Source organism: Schistocerca serialis, chromosome 8 (genome assembly GCF_023864345.2).
Source record: "Schistocerca serialis cubense isolate TAMUIC-IGC-003099 chromosome 8, iqSchSeri2.2, whole genome shotgun sequence".
Classification (NCBI taxonomy): Eukaryota; Metazoa; Arthropoda; class Insecta; order Orthoptera; family Acrididae; genus Schistocerca; species Schistocerca serialis.
The window spans coordinates 420,502,887-420,520,151 of NC_064645.1; the positions used below are offsets into that span (position 1 = coordinate 420,502,887).

A 17,265-nucleotide genomic window follows, 5' to 3' on the forward strand; every position below is an offset into this window, starting at 1 on the left:
GCCACAGTAGTTAAGTCCCATAGTGCTCAGAGCCATTTGAACCATTTGATACGGTGGCGCATTATACTCGCATCCCGCAAGAGAGCGGCTCAAATCTATTTCAGGTATCCAGACTGAGTTTACCGTCGTTGCCCTGAAGCACTTAGTAGGAAGTTCTCGTGGAGAGGAACGAAAGATGGGAGAATTTCAGACTTCTTTTATACAAAGATTGCTTTTTCTTAAAATGGGGGTTTGCCGCTTTCGAATCCATACATTGGTGCATAAAGAAATAATCTCATAAGGAATTAAAAATGGTGACTGGAGCCACTGTCAAAGTTCGCACCTCACGGCGTGTACTGTTTTGCGCAAAGCGTTGTACAGAGTCGTGGCTATTTCTCAAGCCCGTAAAACCAGATTTTTTTAAAACTGGTATAACTCCAGGGGGCTATCACTATAGGGTTCTGAAAAATGCCTCTGAAAAATGGCAATTGTTTGAAAAGCATTTCGGTTTCCTTCATGTTTTTTCCAGAACTCGGATGTTTAAAACACATAGTTCAATTTCGAACAAAAAGAAGCTGTCGCTAAGGACCCTAAATTTAACTACATTTCATTCAAAATAATTAAATGACTTCATTAATCTGTCGAGGCTCCAAACCGCTTCACGCGCTCAAAAAAGTTGTTGGGATGAAAAGGCGTTTAAATTTTGGAGTAGCAAAAAGATGTAGTTTCAAAAGTAACGGTTAATCTACTATTCCAGGACTGCTTGCTCTTCTTCAAACATTCTCTGGTTCTGAACTTGGTACTGTATTTTTTCAGTGATGGCTCTTTTATGGGGCAACGGAAGGCAATGTCGGAGATTTGATGTTTTACCGGATTTCTGGTATTCACTGTATACTCGTGAAATGGTCGAACGGGGAAATGCCCACTTCATCGCTACCTCGGATATTTCGTGTCCCATCGCTTGTACGCCGACTATTGTAACCTGCCATTGTAGCAACAGTAACGTATTTAACAACTGCGCCGGACACTTTTTGTCCGATATAGGCATTGCCGACCACAGCTCTGTATTCTGCCTGTTGACATATCTCTGTATTTGAATACGCATGCCTGTTCCTGTTTCTTTGCCGCTTCAGTGTACTTTTAGTACAGGTATCGGTAGAAGAAAATAGGACATAGAAGAGGATACACTAAGAAGACACGAAGCCCACAGTGATAGGAATGCTGAAAAGGGTGGTCCTGAAGATTTTTCAGCTTTGGAACCCGTTTTTAAAAATTCATGTTTTGGGTCTTGTGGACATAAATACCAATGCATCCAATTGACTGTGGTAGCATAATTAAGTACACTACCAAAACAGTTTGAAGATGCATTTGTGCCACAAAACTTTGCATCCTGGCTTGATGCTCCGCTTGGAGAGTGGCCAGTTTACCATCTCGGACAGCATATTTGGTGTTTTCGTTTTTTTACGGTGCACCCTATGCATGCGACAAACGCCCCATAACCAAAGAAAGGCTCTTACGGCTCACAGACGGCGTCGCATGGACACCAAAACCGACCTAACCGTTAAAAGTGATGGTATCGATCCACTCAGCGAGAAACTACAAAGCAACCGGGTGGAAACCTGCGTTCGTCGAAAATTTACCGCACAGGGCAGTGTGGCTGTCGTCCACGCAGAGAGCTTTCAACTGCCGCCTGTTGATTGGGAAAAGTGGCGTTCTTGTCATTCAAGAGCCGTAATTGGCGTTACAGTTTAAATGGTAGCTTTTTTTTTCCTTGTCCGTGATACGCGAATCACGCATCGCACTGAGTGCGACCCATGATTTATGGATGCGGATTTTAGCAAATCTGGGCGCGTATCGGCTTCAAACGCAATCATCCGGAGTGGCTGAAAGCGGGAGCGGAGCTCTAAAAATTCATTGCGACATAAAACGCGGCCCGGGGCGGACTCGCAGAGCTCCAGGCGGTCATCTCTGGCGTGACCGCTCGCGCCTTCTTTAGCCGGTAATTCTTTCTCTTCCTTCCCCCCTGTAGGCTTTTGACCTTCTTTTCATATCCAGGAGGGTGAAAAACTCTCGCACCATTTACGGTGCTGCCCGATTATTCAAAGAGAGTTTTTTCTGGACGGAGCCAACGTGGTTATTTTAAAAGAAATTCCTGAGTTTGTAAGGGGAGCTTTTGTTCTACATTTAATCACGCGCTCTTGTTACAATCCTTACCATCAGTTATAGTTGTTTTTCTTTTCTTAAGTCAGTTTCGATTGGCTAGGTGCCGTGCTCCACTTTTTCATCACTTTTTCATATCTTGACTTCTTCTTTAATCTCTCTGTTACTTTCTCCCAGCGTAGCTCAGTGGTGCCGGTTCAACAGCTCGGCGGTTCCTTCTGGATAGCTGTGGGCCGGCCGCTGTGACCGAGCGGTTCTAGGCGCTGCCATCCGGAACCGCGCGACCGCTACGGTCGCAGGTTTGAATCCTGCCTCGGGCATGGATGTGTGTGATGTCCTTAGGTTAGTTAGGTTTAAGTAGTTCTAGGCACTGGGGGGACTGATGACCTCAGATGTTACGTCGCATAGTGCTTAGAGCCATTTGAACCATTTTGAACGTTCTGGATACCGGCCGCCAGCTGTAGAAACACTGAGTAAATGGTTCAAATGGTTCTGAGCACTATGCGACTTAATTTCTGAGGTCATCAGTCCCCTAGACTTAGAACCAATTAAACCTAACTAACCTAAGGACATCACACACACCAATGCCCGAGGCAGGATTCCAGACTGTAGCGCCTAGAACCGCACGGCCACTCCGGCCGGCAACACTGAGTAAAGTTCTTGTTTTGTATTGCGCCTGGAAGTCGGCGCGTGGGTCTGCTGTTGTAATTTAGAGGGTAGGCCGAATGTAGGAAGCTAGGAGGAGCAGCTGAGGTAGAACTCTCGGTATTGCAAGTAGAGTAAAAGCGGGTTTACTGTATCTGAACAAAATAATAAACGTGAATACATAACTTTGTACATAGGAGCACGTAGGTGCGAAACCGGATGTATCAAAGCTAAAGGAAGTCACACAGGCAAAATCTGTAGTGGCTCGTCCACTATGAAAATGAAATAATGTTGGTTGGTCGTCTGCTCGTGAGTTACACAGCGCCGGCTAGAGGGCGCTGTCGTCAGTGTAGATCGTCCGCTCTCGTAGTACCAACCTAAAAACTTGTACCAGCACAGTGGCATCGTAGCTATTGATACCATAGTTCTCATCTTACAAATTTCCAGAGACATGTGACATCCTCAGAGAACTGCAGAGTAACGGCGAAGAAACACATGGAAACAAAAGAAATGTAGGAAAAAAAAGTGGTCTCCGTAGATGATTGCCATGCGGACAACCTGTGTTCATTTGCCGGTACTGCCTGAGATTTTTGCTTGGTGGGAAGACTTGTCATACCAGATGAGGAGCTTCTTGAAAGAGAAGTAGCAGCTCATAGGTCTGGAAAGCCAGCAAGGGCGTGGAGACCGATGTACTGACACCTAATGACGTCACTGTCTGACGTCGACACGGCGGTCGGCTACGGCTGATCTTCTTTTTTATGATGCATTTGACCTTGTAGACCTACTCGGTGCAAAGTGACGTTTGTGAATTACAACGCTGAACAAAGCACTCTTCTCCGCGATAGTAGATGCCGTTTGGTAGCGTTACAGGTACAAAAATTAGAGACGAATGGGGAATCGTTATAGCGACGATACGGGCCGTAAATGGGTAAACCGACTGCTGTAAGAGTGACAAAGGGCAGATTGTCGTGTCGCGGCACCTAATAAGGAGCATTACGGAAACAGCGAAGCTGATCAGCTGTTCGCTTGCTACTGTTCTGAGAAATAGGGTTGAAGGACGGGGTAACCACGGGGAGGCCACAAGCTGATGGACGTCGACGAGCCTTCACAGGACGCGGAGTTTGGAAGCTTGCTCACTCTGTAGAGTAGGACAGGTGGCGATCTGGGACTGAACTGACGAAAAACTGCAGTGCTGGGGCAAGCACAGCTGTTTCGGAGCATAGTATTCGGGCCCTTTGTTGAACACGGTCATTCACAGCAGAGGACTCGTACGAGTCCACATGTTTGCCTGAAGACATCGCTAATTGCGATTACAGATGGCACGGAATCTTCGAGGTTCGGCCGTGGATCATTGAAAACTTGGATTGTCTTCATGTTCCTGAAGACAAATACAAAATAAATAAACAAGAAGCTGCCATACACACACTTACTTGAAGTAAACTTCGTAGTTTTGCAACTTTCTTCCCCATATAATTTACTTAATCCATTCATCCATGTCAAAGAAGCATCGAAATCGGTAACGTTCAAATCAGTTGTAGTTGAGCGGACCCAGTCTCGTAGATCTATCTCAGTAACGATGCACTGACACTCATGAACAGTTCTACATGTTTCGAATAGATTTTCTTCCACTTCCACGGGCTTAATTTTGACGCATATTTCGTACAAACCTTTTTTTCTATGTACAGATTATATAAAACGAGAGGAACTCCGCATGCTGATAAACTTTAAGCATTTTCTTCCTTTTTTGTTAATTAAAAGGTTTACAGTCTTTTCTTTATCACTGGACACTGTTGCTCTACATATTTTCTTTGGGTTAGGAAAGTACCTTAGCACAAGAATCATCATCGAAACACAATTCATCGAATCACAAGAGTTATTTCTTGTTTCTTTTAATGTCTCCCCAATTTCCAACAAAACGTCAACACCATTCGAATAAACATCTAAAGAAATTCAGTAATAAGTAATACATAGATATTCAGGAGAAGTCGGTGGTTTCGGCTACATACTCTTCATATTTAGATTCTACATATTATATGTTTGCGAGGTTGAAAACATTAATTGGATCTCACATTACTGTGAAATTCTGGAACCTACACAAAGACAAATGCTATTGGCAATCATATACGAAGAAAACACGAATAAAATTCATTCTGTTTTGTTTCCAGTCTTTTAGCGATGCCTCAAAAGCAACTGCTAATTATAATGGATATTAAATGAATTGCAAATTCAAGCGAATAGCAGCTGTGAATAAATGTATAGGACAAATAGAAATTCGCTTTACAAATTACGATCGTGTTGTGCTGTGTGATCTGTTGACCTATGTGCCTTCAACAAAGGTTATGCGCTTGCGGTGTCGCGGTTGCGCGAACTGCTACAGCTATAGTAGGGCTGTACATTTCTCCAGCCGCCTGGTGAGCAACGAATTTGGCGATTTTCAAAATTTTTTAAATCTTGTAGTAAATCCTTGCAGCTAAAATTTTGACATTGTGTTCCTTTCGATGTATTCTTCCTGTATAAAACGTTCCAAGACAGGTTTCGATACGTCATAACGGACAGTTTCTTTGCAAATTGATGTAAGGAGCATGATAATGAACTTAAGACAGTATGTTAGCCACGGATACGGCACACGAACAACACATGGAGGACGATATGGGGAGCTTAGTGTGAACCAACGAGATACCTGCCAGTAATTTACTGGGCTCAAAAATGGCTCTTACCCGCTGCTTCGCTCGCATCAGTTGTTTTGTTGTGATGGGTGATGGCGAATAGGTACGCTAGTATGTTACGAGATGTCTGTGTAAACAGTGATGTAGAGACTTATGTATAAAATATGTATGCAATGCTGATATGTAGGTGCACAAATGGCTCTGAGCACGATGAGACTTAACAACTGAGGCCATCAATCCCCTAGAACATAGAACTACTTAAACCTAACTAACCTAAGGACACCACACACATCCATGCCCGAGGCAGGATTCGAAACTGCGACCGTTGAAGTCGCGCGGTTCCAGACTGAAGCGCCTAGAACCGCTCGGCTACCGCGACCGGCCATTCTGGGAGTAGCCATAATGTTTTACCTCATAGCTGGAATATTGCACTCAACTCTGTTTATTTATAGTGTTCATTTTTACAGCATGTTACCTGTTTCGGAGTCTTACAGCCACATTCTCCGACATCCATATCGCTGATCTAATGAACAGACCACGCTGTACGTCAAAGAGTTGAAATACAGTACAAGTAGATGATTCACTGAGAAATCGAACTCGAGAAGAATACAACAAGAAAAAACACTGGCAACTATTTTAAAACGTCCAGGAACTTAGTCCTGTGTTTCAAGAGTTTTCAAAGTTGGCTTACAAACTATATCTTCTATGCGTACGCTGTTTAAACTAGTCAGTGCACTCCCATGATCGACTGACTTGGTCAGCCGTATGGATGCTTAAGAATGCAGTTACATAAATCGAGTAAACGGTAACAGAATGAAAGAACATCATAAATAGAAGTATTTCAGTGAAATATTCCAAACATAATCTTCTCAAAGCTGAGAAGTTGTTGTTGTTGTTGTGGTCTTCATTCCTGAGACTGGTTTGATGCTGCTCTCCATGCTACTCTATCCTGTGCAAGCTTCTTCATCTCCCAGTACCTACTGCAGCCTACATCCTTCTGAATCTGCTTAGTGTATTAATCTCTTGGTCTCCCTCTACGATTTTTACCCTCCAAGCTGCCTTCCAGTAGTAAATTGGTGATCCTTTGATGCCTCAGAACATGTTCTACCAACAGATCCCTTCTTCTGGTCAACTTGTACCACAAACTCCTCCTCTCCACAATTCTATTCAATATCTCCTCATTTGTTATGTGATCTACCCATCTAATCTTCAACATTCTTCTGTAGCACCACATTTCGAAAGCTTCTACTCTCTTCTTGTCCAAACTATTTATCGTCCATGTTTCACTTCCATACATGGCTACACTCCATACAAATACTTTCAGAAACGACTTCCTGACACTTAAATCTATACTCGATGTTAACAAATTTCTCTTCTTCAGAAACTCTTTCCTTGCTATTGCCAGTCTATATTTTATATCCTCTCTACTTCGACAATCATCAGGTATTTTGCTCCCCAAATAGCAAAACTCCTTTACTACTTTAAGTGTCTCATTTCCTAATCTAATTTCCTCAGCATCACCCGACTTAATTCGACTATGTTTTGCTTTTGTTGCTGTTCATTTTATATCCTCCTTTCAAGACACTGTCCATTCCGTTCAACTGCTCTTCCAGGTCCTTTGCTCTCTCTGACAGAATTACAATGTCATCGGCGAACCTCAAAGTTTTTATTTCTTCTCCATGGATTTTAATACCTACTCCGAATTTTTCTTTTGTTTCCTTTACTGCTTGCTCAATATACAGATTGAATAAGATTGGGGAGAGGCTACAACCCTGTCTCACTCCATTCCCAACCACTGCTTCCCTTTCACGTCCCTCGACTCTTATAACTGCCATCTGGGTTCTGTACAAATTGTAAATAGCCTTTCGCTCCCTGTATTTTACCCCTGCCACCTTCAGAATTTGAAAGAGAGTATTCCAGTCAACATTGTCAAAAGCTTTCTCTAAGTCTACAAATGCTAGAAACGTAGGTTTGCCTTTCCTTAATCTTTCTTCTAAGATAAGTCGTAGGCTCGGTATTGCCTCACGCGTTCCAACACTTCTACGGAATCCAAACTGATCTTCCCCGAGGTCGGCTTCTGCCAGTTTTCCATTCGTCTGTAAAGAATTCGCGTTAGTATTTTGCAGCTGTGACTTATTAAACTGGTAGTATCGGTTCTAATACGTGATTAAACTCATTGCTGTTTATCAGAGCAGTGGGGAAAAAAATCGAAGTTTAGGATATCAGTAGTTTCCGGGTGTGGCTCGCAGGAGCACATTTCTTGCGGGAGCTTAGAGATGGCTCCAGCGGCGAGGAATTAACTGCCAGTGGAGGGAGCCGCCCTCAGAAGGCGGTCTCCGCAGGCCTTATTAAGCCCCGGCGTGGTCCACAGGGAGCTGGACTGCACGGCGCGGCGCTCCAGGCAGAGGGATCCACTTGCGAGTTTATGGCCGGGGCCTGAGGTACGTAAGCCACTGCTGGAGCCGCCTCCAGTGCATACCTGATGCCGCGGACGCGAGCTCACACCGTGTGTACATTCGCGCACATTGCAACGATAAAAGTACTCCTCGGGAACCCTGATGTTGCGACTCGGTTCCCAAGTGATACGTCGTTAAAATCGCCAACACGACTCACTGCCTTTGTTCCTACTGTTGCGGCAAGCTGATACTTGGAAACGGTATTAAGTATAGCGGTTAACTTGGTTGGAGAAACTCTGCAGCCTGCAGGGAGGTGACCCCGTTCGAGTATCGTCTCAGTACTCACTTTTAATTCGTTAGAAACACTGCGAATAGTCTGCAAGTTGGTAAAACAGCAATTATTTGACACGACTTTTTCTTTGCCGTTTAACTCTCTAATTGCGGGCTGGAAAAGTGAAAACTAAAGTCTTTCCATGCGAGCTCTGATTTCCATTATTTTATTACGACGATCATGTCTCCCTATGTAAGTGGTAGCCGAAAAAATATTTCCATGTTCGTGGGAGGAAGTCGTTGGTAGAAATTTCCTGAAAAGATGGCCCCGCAAAGAAGAAAATATCATATCTGAGGCACTCTCTGCCCTATTTCACGATTATACAGAATGAGATGCACTTCTTTGAACTTTTTCGATGCCCGTCGTCAATCCTGTCTGATGCGGTTTGCACGCCGTGAGGGACGCCAAATATCAACTCTTGGTTTTTTTGATGACTCTCCGTCAGTTACTATGAATTTCCGACAGAAAACCACAAATGCAGCCGCAAAACTGAGACGATACTCCGTAGACACACAATTGAATTATAGGTAGTTTGTGTGGAAGTATCAACAGCCTTCTGGAAATCTAGAAATATGAAGTCAATTTGAGATCCCTTAACGAAGCACTCTTACTTCATGAGAAGAGACAGTGTTTTACAAGACCAATATTTTCTGAATTTGTACTCACAACACGCCAAGACGCTTTTCTTCGAGGTAATTCGTAACGTTCGAACTCACTATGTATTCCAAAATCATACTGCAAATTGATGTCGGTGATAGGGGTCTGCAATTCATCGGATTGCTCCTCTACCTTGAGTATTGTTATGTTCTGTTCAACTTCCCAGCGGTTCTATATGATTGTAAGTATGGAGTTATCACATCGGCACACTCTGAAAGAAACATAATTGGTATCCAGTCTGTTCCTGAAGACTTGCCTTTATTAAATGAGTTAAGTTGGTTCACTACACCGTGGACACCTACTCCTACATTACTTACTTTTCTGCAGTTCTTGATTCGAAATCTCGATTATTTACATCTACTTATTTGGCGAAGGAATTTCGGAAAACCATATTTAGTAACTCTGTTATAGTGGTACTGTCATAGGTAGCATTCCAATTACTATCGCACAGTGAACATATTGTGTCTCGCCGCTGGTATACTACACGTATGACCAAAATGCCTATCATGCTTTGATATCCTTATCACACACACTGTATTAACTCTCCACAAACAGACCTAATGAAATAATTTCGTTCATTTATGTGTCATATTTGCATGGAGTTCTGCAACCACCAAGTGTCTCTGAGGATGCAACAACCTAATCAGGTTTTACTTAATATCGAGACTGAATCAATGATTAATTGTTTAGTATGGTACTGTGCCTTTTTCTTATACAAAATATACAATGAAGAAATGACAGTAGTTTCAAACTATCTCCCACATGGCCTCTCCAGAAGGATTTCTAACCGCCTTCTGCGATGTTAGATCTGTCTGCTTTCCAAGAAGTAATATGTACATTTCATAGTATCTTTGTTACATAGAGTTACTAACTCTTTTACTTGCTGTTTTTCTTTGAGTATACTCAAACATGTACGTCCCTACGTCTCTGAAATTATTAGTCCGCCATCGCTTTTATCCTTTGATAAACTTAGTCCTCTCACGTTTCCGTTCTTATGTACACTATCTGTCACTCTATCAGACCAAACAGAAACAGATCATGTGAATATAGTGCCATTTTCATACAAGGGACAACTTTTTCTCGGTAAATATATTTCAATTTATTAACGATCACGTCACTGTGTTCCCATTTCATTGCGGTAGTTTAAATAAACGTAAACTTAAGTTTAAAAATGTTGTATTCATCAGCGACAACCCATTGCGGCTGAAAGAAATTATTCAAGGAATTCAGTCATTCGAGCAGTACTGACGAACAAACTGGACGACAATTGTAAATAAAGTTTGTCCCTCTTGTCTTCGTTGTGGATTAAACGAGATAGGCAAACGATGAAGCTGTTAAGAAGATTCTAGAAAAAAATACGTACGACAAGACTCAGCAATTTAAGAAAATTGCATGTATCATAGTTCGCTTTGCTTTCTTAAAATATCTTCTGTAGCTACGCAAATTAGTTTTCTCGGAGGGATCAGCTCTATCGTAAACTTTCATTTGTGTTAGCAATACATTGCATCTTATATGATGTTAACTGCTTGACTGGGACTGATAAATGATCTCCAAGTATTCCTAATTACCAGAAGAATCAACTGAAGTAACTCACAAATAATTTTTGGCGATAATTTCAGGACTTTAATTTCAAGTATCAGAAAGACTACAAAATTCATTCGTGAGGTACATCAGCGTCCAAGTTAAATAGCTCTCCTGGTACAAAGGAACTGCTTATTTACGCATGAACCGAAATTATAACACTTACGTTATTCTGTGTTGTTGTTGTTGTTGTTGTTCTACCATATGCATAAATAGTGTGACCTACACCCATTTAAAGCCGCTTACTGTATTCAAGACTTGTCTCTCCGTACTATTTTTACCTTCCACAATTCCTTCCATTAGCAAATGAAAGAAGTATCATATCTGCCGATCACTTCTTTTAGTCAAGTTGTACCAAGATTTGTTTCTTCCTTTTTTTTGTGCTAGCTATTCCGTTGCTATGACGATTTTCTGCTTGTGTACGATCTGTGTTGTTGTGCTTCTGCGGCGTTGTAAAATGAAGCAGCGCTCTTATCCTCCTGAATATACATTGGTAAGTCAAAACATGGCGCCGAATGTAATAAGACCTGCGATATGGCGGCCGGACCTGCCCCGCGAGGGGCCTCCCGGCCAATGACGCCAAACGCTCATTTCCAGTCAAAACATTATGGCCACTGTCTATCGCGAACTTAGATGCCGCTTGGTGGGGTTGCGGGTGCGTGACACGGTAACAAAAGTATATAAGCGCAGCAGACGCGGGCGGGTATCACCCTAACGAAGGTGTGGCCTACAAATGGGGATATCCATTGAGGAGAGACTTTGAGAAAGGACAGATTATTATTGCGCAGAGCTGTGAACGAGTACCTCGAAGAAAACGGCGAAACTGGTCGAATGTACACGTGCTGCTGTCATGAGCATGTACAGAAAGAGGTAAGACAATGAAACTACCATAGGCGCTAAATGACTGGACGTCCACGACCGTACACAGAACGTGGGGTGCTCTGTTGGTTGGTTGGTTTTGGGGGAGGAGACCAAACTGCGAGGTCATCGGTCTCATCGGACTGGGGAAGGTTGGGGAAGGAAGTCGGCCGTGCCCTTTCAAAGGAACCATCCCGGCATTTGCCTGAAGCGATTTAGGGAAATCACGGAAAACCTAAATCAGGATGGCCGGACGCGGGATTGAACCGTCGTCCTCCCAAATGCGAGTCCAGTGTGCCAACCACTGCGCCACCTCGCTCGGTGGGGTGCTCTGTAAAGTAGGATTGTTGATGATCTGTGGCATCTCTGCCGAAAAATCACAATGCATGTGCACGCACAAGTATTTAGGAGCACACTGTTCATCGTATTGTTGAACAGGGAGCTCCGTAGCAGACCAACCCTCCTTGTTTTCATGTCGACCCAACGACGTCGTCACTTACGACTGCAGTGGGTACGGGGCTATCAGTGTCGGCTCTTCGAAAAAATCACATTTTTACTACACTAAGTCGATGGTCGTCACCACAAACGGCGTCGTGGAGGTGTACGGTGGCTCTAAACGTGCAGCGTGCCACGTACGCAGATTATTGGGAGCAGTGTTATGCTATGGGAGACATTCCCCTGCGCTTGCATGGTACCTGTGGTAGTAATCCAAGACACACTGACAGCTGCAACCACCTGCATCACTTTATGCTTGATGTCTTCCCCGACGGCGATGTAATTTTCAGCAGTATAACCGTCCGGGTCTCGGAGGCCAGAAAGGTGCTACAATGTTTGAGGAACATCATAGTGAACTCACGTTGATGTCCTGGCCACCAAATTTGGCTGATGTGAATCCGATGGATCCCTTCTGGGTCGTGTCCGCCCCGGTAACTGAGTGGTCAGCGTGACAGACTGTCAACCCTAAGGGCCCGGGTTCGATTCCCGGCTGGGTCGGAAATTTTCTCCGCTCAGCGACTGGGTGTTGTGTTGTCCTAATCATCATCATTTCATCCCCATCGACGCGCAGGTCGCCGAAGTGGCGTCAAATAGAAAGACCTGCACCAGGCGAACGGTCTACCCGACGGGAGGCCCTAGCCACACGCCATTTCCATTTTTATTTCTGGGTCGTTTTCGGGCGCCATCACCGCGAACGCAAATCAGTGGCCCGTTTTTGATGCGAATTACGTGAGCTATGCGTAGACATCTAATGTGACATAGCTCCATAAACCTATTTACAAACTGTCGGATACCTGATATGCAAATCAGTGATGTATTTCGTTCGACAGATCGACAAACAAGCCATTACGCAAGTGGTCATAATGTTTTGGCTCATTAGTGTAACTTTAATGACCTTTACATTGCGCGATGTGTTACCTAAGATTTAAAAAGTACATGTCTGATGACTAGATTGAGTCAGACATTGCCATGAAAGCAAAACTGCGAATTTGCTGTGGATGTTCTGTACGGTGCCTTCAGTGTGATTAACTGTTCATATTCTTAATTACATCGCTTCATGCACCGTGTATCTTGCCTACTTCTTTTCGAGTTCTTCAACCGTTTATCTTACTGTCGACTTTTTCCCAGTTTCGGAGTAGATTTAATGTATGCAGCAATTACCACGCGAAAGTTAAATTCTAGCTTTGTACTGTTACTCTTTTACGATTTACTCGTTGCCTAATTAAGTTGTTTACTATATTATTAAATACGTATTTGGTAAGAAGAGTTTTTATGTCTCTTATAATCAAGTTTTTAGTGAAATTTGGACGCGACTAGGTAGTATTTTTCTATCATATAAGGAGGAATTGCAAGTACATCTCCAGTGTAGAGAATAAATTCGGTGATTCCGATCGTCTGCACATTCAATGTCTAATGAAACTATTCTAGCCGTTGCATCTCCATATCCTTTGGAAACCTTGACCTGTAGAAAAGGCAGGTGTGCGGTGGTGGTGTAATGGTCAGCATAGTTGCCTTCCAAGCAGTTGATCCGGGTTCGATTCCCGGCCGCCGCAGCAGGCTTTCAATTTCGCGTATGAGTACTTTCAGTTCCGTTTCAGCCGCTGTTAACTGTTGCGCTGCACTTCAGTGTTTACATCGCTGTACTTGTGCTTCGCCGAGTGCCGTCCGTCCGTTAATCTCCGTGTTCGTTCCTGTTCCTTGTGATCTGATCGCTCTTTCTGGTCTTGCTGCTGCTACTTGGAATTTCGGTTGTTTAACCGAAATTGCTTCGCTGGATTAACCATGGCTACAAACCTCAGGAAGAATACTCTGGTATTTGCTTTTGACAAAGAATCCCGTCCTGTTCAGCCGACATCCCTGGAAATAGATGACTGGATTACACAGGTAATTGGTCTAAATTCTGAAACCGTTCATACCTGGCAACTGGATCAGGAAAAATACTGTGTTTTTGTCAAGTTAATCAGTGCTTCGACTGTTGATAAAGTGTTACGAAAGTGGGGCTACGAAGTAGATTTTGTGCATAGAAATGGTTATAAAAGTAAGGTTTCCATCTATAGAGCGGACATTCATTACAAAACCGTTCGTGTCTTGAATCTCCCCATTGAAATTGAAAATGATAAGATTAAGGAAGCTCTTTTAAACTACGGAGACGTTAAATCAATTGCAAATGAAAGATGGTCGCCTCGCTTTAAACTGCAGTGTTTTAACGGGGTCCGCTGTGTAGAGATGGACGTTAAGACGAATATTCCGTCTCACATAACTGTTTGTGGGTATAAGGCACAAATTGTTTATACAGGTCAGGAAGCTACATGTCATATATGTAACGAAACCGGCCACTTCAGACAGGAATGTCCGCGGCGAACTGTTGTGCTCAAAAGTAATTTGATACAGCGTCAGAAGCTTACCTTAAATGATCTGTTACCAAAGAATAGCCCGGAACAACTGGTTGAGGATGTTAACGCAGCGGGACAAGCTGATGTCTCCCTTCACGATAACAGTCAATTTCCCCCGTTAACAACAAAAGGAAACCCCGTTGCCACTGTTCGTGAAACTGAAATGCAACCGAAAAAACGACCTCTGGAGATAACTGATAGTTGTTCAGAGGACGAGCTGTCTTGTCCCACTCCCTCACTTCGCAAGCAAAAACAGTGCGATGAGAAGGCAGAGGAACCTGAAGGCAAAATGCGAATGGAAACTAATGAACAGAAAGATAATACACATACGGTACCAGAAAATGAAAGGGGTGTAAGCAGCATTAATTTGCAAGAAACAACAGGTGCAGTAACCGATTGCAAAGATCAGAATCTATCTGTTAATAACCAAATTCAGGGAGAGGATGCAAAACTGCAGTCTCCATTTGTTTCCCTCGATCAGAAAGTGAGTGAAATTAATAAAGAACGAGGAAGTGGTGGCCAAACTGAAATCACGGTCAACACCTCAGGGCAGGCGCCGGCAACCGAAATTGCTAAAGCGTCTGCTGCTGCTCCAGATAAGCCGCGAAGTAAAATACCGACGCAACCAAATGAGAATGTAGCTCGTAACCAAGGGAAAGGAAAATCCAGTAGGGGCGACCCAAGCCCAAAGAATGTTCAGTCCGAAACGGTCGTACACGAATCACTGGAGGAAAAATCAGAAAGTTTACCAGGACATCAGTCTGCTTGCGGTACAAGAGAAAACATCAGAAGTAGAAAAAAACGGGACAGTAACTAATAAACTGATTGAAGTGTTATTCCATGCTCAGCCTTCCGAGAAAACTGTTACAGCTTCACTGAACCCTGAACCACAGTAAACTAAATTAGTTCAACAAAACAACTACATAGTGACAGCACAATGACGCAATCTTATTCTGTCACCACTATAAACATAAATAAAATCACGACCTGTTTGAAATTATCGGCCCTTAAGGAATTTTTGTACGAATCCGCGACTGATATTGCCCTGTTACAAGAAGTTCTAATTTCGGATTTGGTAATTCCCGGTTTTGTCAGTTACATAAATGTGTCTCCCGAAACAAGTGTTGGAACAGCTATTTTGGTAAGGGAAGGGATTACAGTAAGCGAGGTGGAACGACTGGAATCCGGAAGGGGAATAGGACTAAATATCTATGATGTGACTATCATCAACTTGTACGCCCCTTCAGGAAGTTCTCATCGAGCTGACAGGGCACGTTTCTTCAAAGATGACTTGATATATTTGTTAAGGAAATCACCAAGACAGTTATTACTTGGAGGTGATTTTAATTGTGTTTTAAATCGAAAAGATCAGTTACCTAATTTTAATTTCTCAAGTGAACTAAAACAATTAGTTACTGGTTTAGAATTAAAGGATATATGGGAAATCAAATACCCCTCCATTGTTGAGTTCACTTATGTCACGGCAACATCACGTAGCAGGATTGATAGACTATATATTTCTAAAAATCTTGTAACTTCCGTGACAAAAGTAGAAACCATTCCTACGTACTTTTCAGACCATTCAAGTGTCTTAGCTTGCATAAATCTAACAAGACAGCCGGTTCGCCGGTTCAAGAATCAGTGGAATTTGAACACTTCCTTGTTAGTTAATCATGATTTAGAAGATCTGATTAAAGAAACATGGGCAATATGCCTGCGAGCCCGTAGTAGATATGCCACTGCTATTGACTGGTGGGTTAAAATGGCAAAGCCAAAGTTGGGGAAAGTTCTTATTCAATACAGTGCCCAGAGCGCAAGGGAAATGAAATGCACTATAGAGTATTACTATTCCGTTTTGAGAGATCTATATGATCAAGTCTCAGCAGGTTCCTCACTTCGGATAGCAGACATAAAAAAAGTCAAAGCCAAGTTACTTAACATCAAGAGAAGTCAAATGGAAGGGTTGAAAATAAAATCGAAGGCAAAATCGGTGTCAGCAGATGAAACTACTTCCCTATATCATTTAGTGAAGCATACGAAAAACGGGAGAAGGACTTTTATTGAAGAAATTCGAACAAAACACGGCACGATTCTCAGAACCCAGCAGGATATCATGAACGAGATTTATCGCTATTATTGCGAGCTATATTCTGTACATCAAAGTAGTGATGCTTCCTTGGAAGAATTCCTTGACATCCTAGCCCCACAGCTGACAGAAGATGACAACGAAAATTTTCTCGAGGTTGTCAGTGAAGAAGACGTGTATGAGACTCTGTGCGCCTCGCCACCAAAAAAATCCCCAGGACCGGATGGTCTGCCAGCAGAATTCTACGTCCGTTACTGGCCAATAGTAGGTGCGAAAATCACGGACATTGTAAATGAGGTTATTCAGGGTAAAATGATTCCGGCTGAGTTTAAGGAGAGTAAAATTGTTCTGGTGCCAAAAAATAATGGAAACAAAGATTTAAATAACTTTCGTCCAATTTCATTGCTGAATTCTGATTATAAATTAATAGCTAGAATAATAAACAAGAGAATTTCATGCCTTACAGATAAAATTATTAGTCAACATCAGAACTGTGCGCAAGGCAGAACCATTTTTCAAAATCTAGCGGAATTCAGGGATATCATTGCAATAACTTCTGTAACAAACATAAAGTGTGCTTTATTGTTTTTAGATTTTTATAAGGCGTTCGATGTAGTAAACCATGAATATCTTCTACAGACATTGAAGAAAATAGGTTTCAACGATAGGGTTATACAGTTGATTAAGAACATAGCAACTGGAATAAATGCTAAAATAGCGGTGAATTGTCAACAATCCAGGCCGATGCAAATACAACGAGGTGTTCCTCAAGGAAGTCCTCTGTCCATGTCGCTCTTCGCAATTTCGCTGGAACCTTTCCTCCGACATGTCCATGCTACATTAAAAGGCTTAACATTATCAGGAAACAAAACAGTTATGCTGACGATATAGGGGTAATTATAAGGAATAATGACGAGGTAACCACGCTAGCAACAGTGATTGATTCGTACTGTAGAGCATCTGGAGCCAATGCAAACGGAAAAAAAAGTAAGATGTTAAATCTCAGAGGTTTTGATAA

The 17,265-nt window shown here is 42.8% G+C and overlaps 1 non-coding gene across 1 annotated transcript; it reads left to right on the forward strand.

Annotated features, from left to right (window-relative positions):
- Positions 1–13,249: 13,249 nt before the first annotated feature.
- Positions 13,250–13,321, forward strand: Trnag-ucc (transfer RNA glycine (anticodon UCC)). The gene has a single exon. It is a non-coding gene; the product is annotated as a tRNA-Gly (tRNA).
- Positions 13,322–17,265: the final 3,944 nt, after the last annotated feature.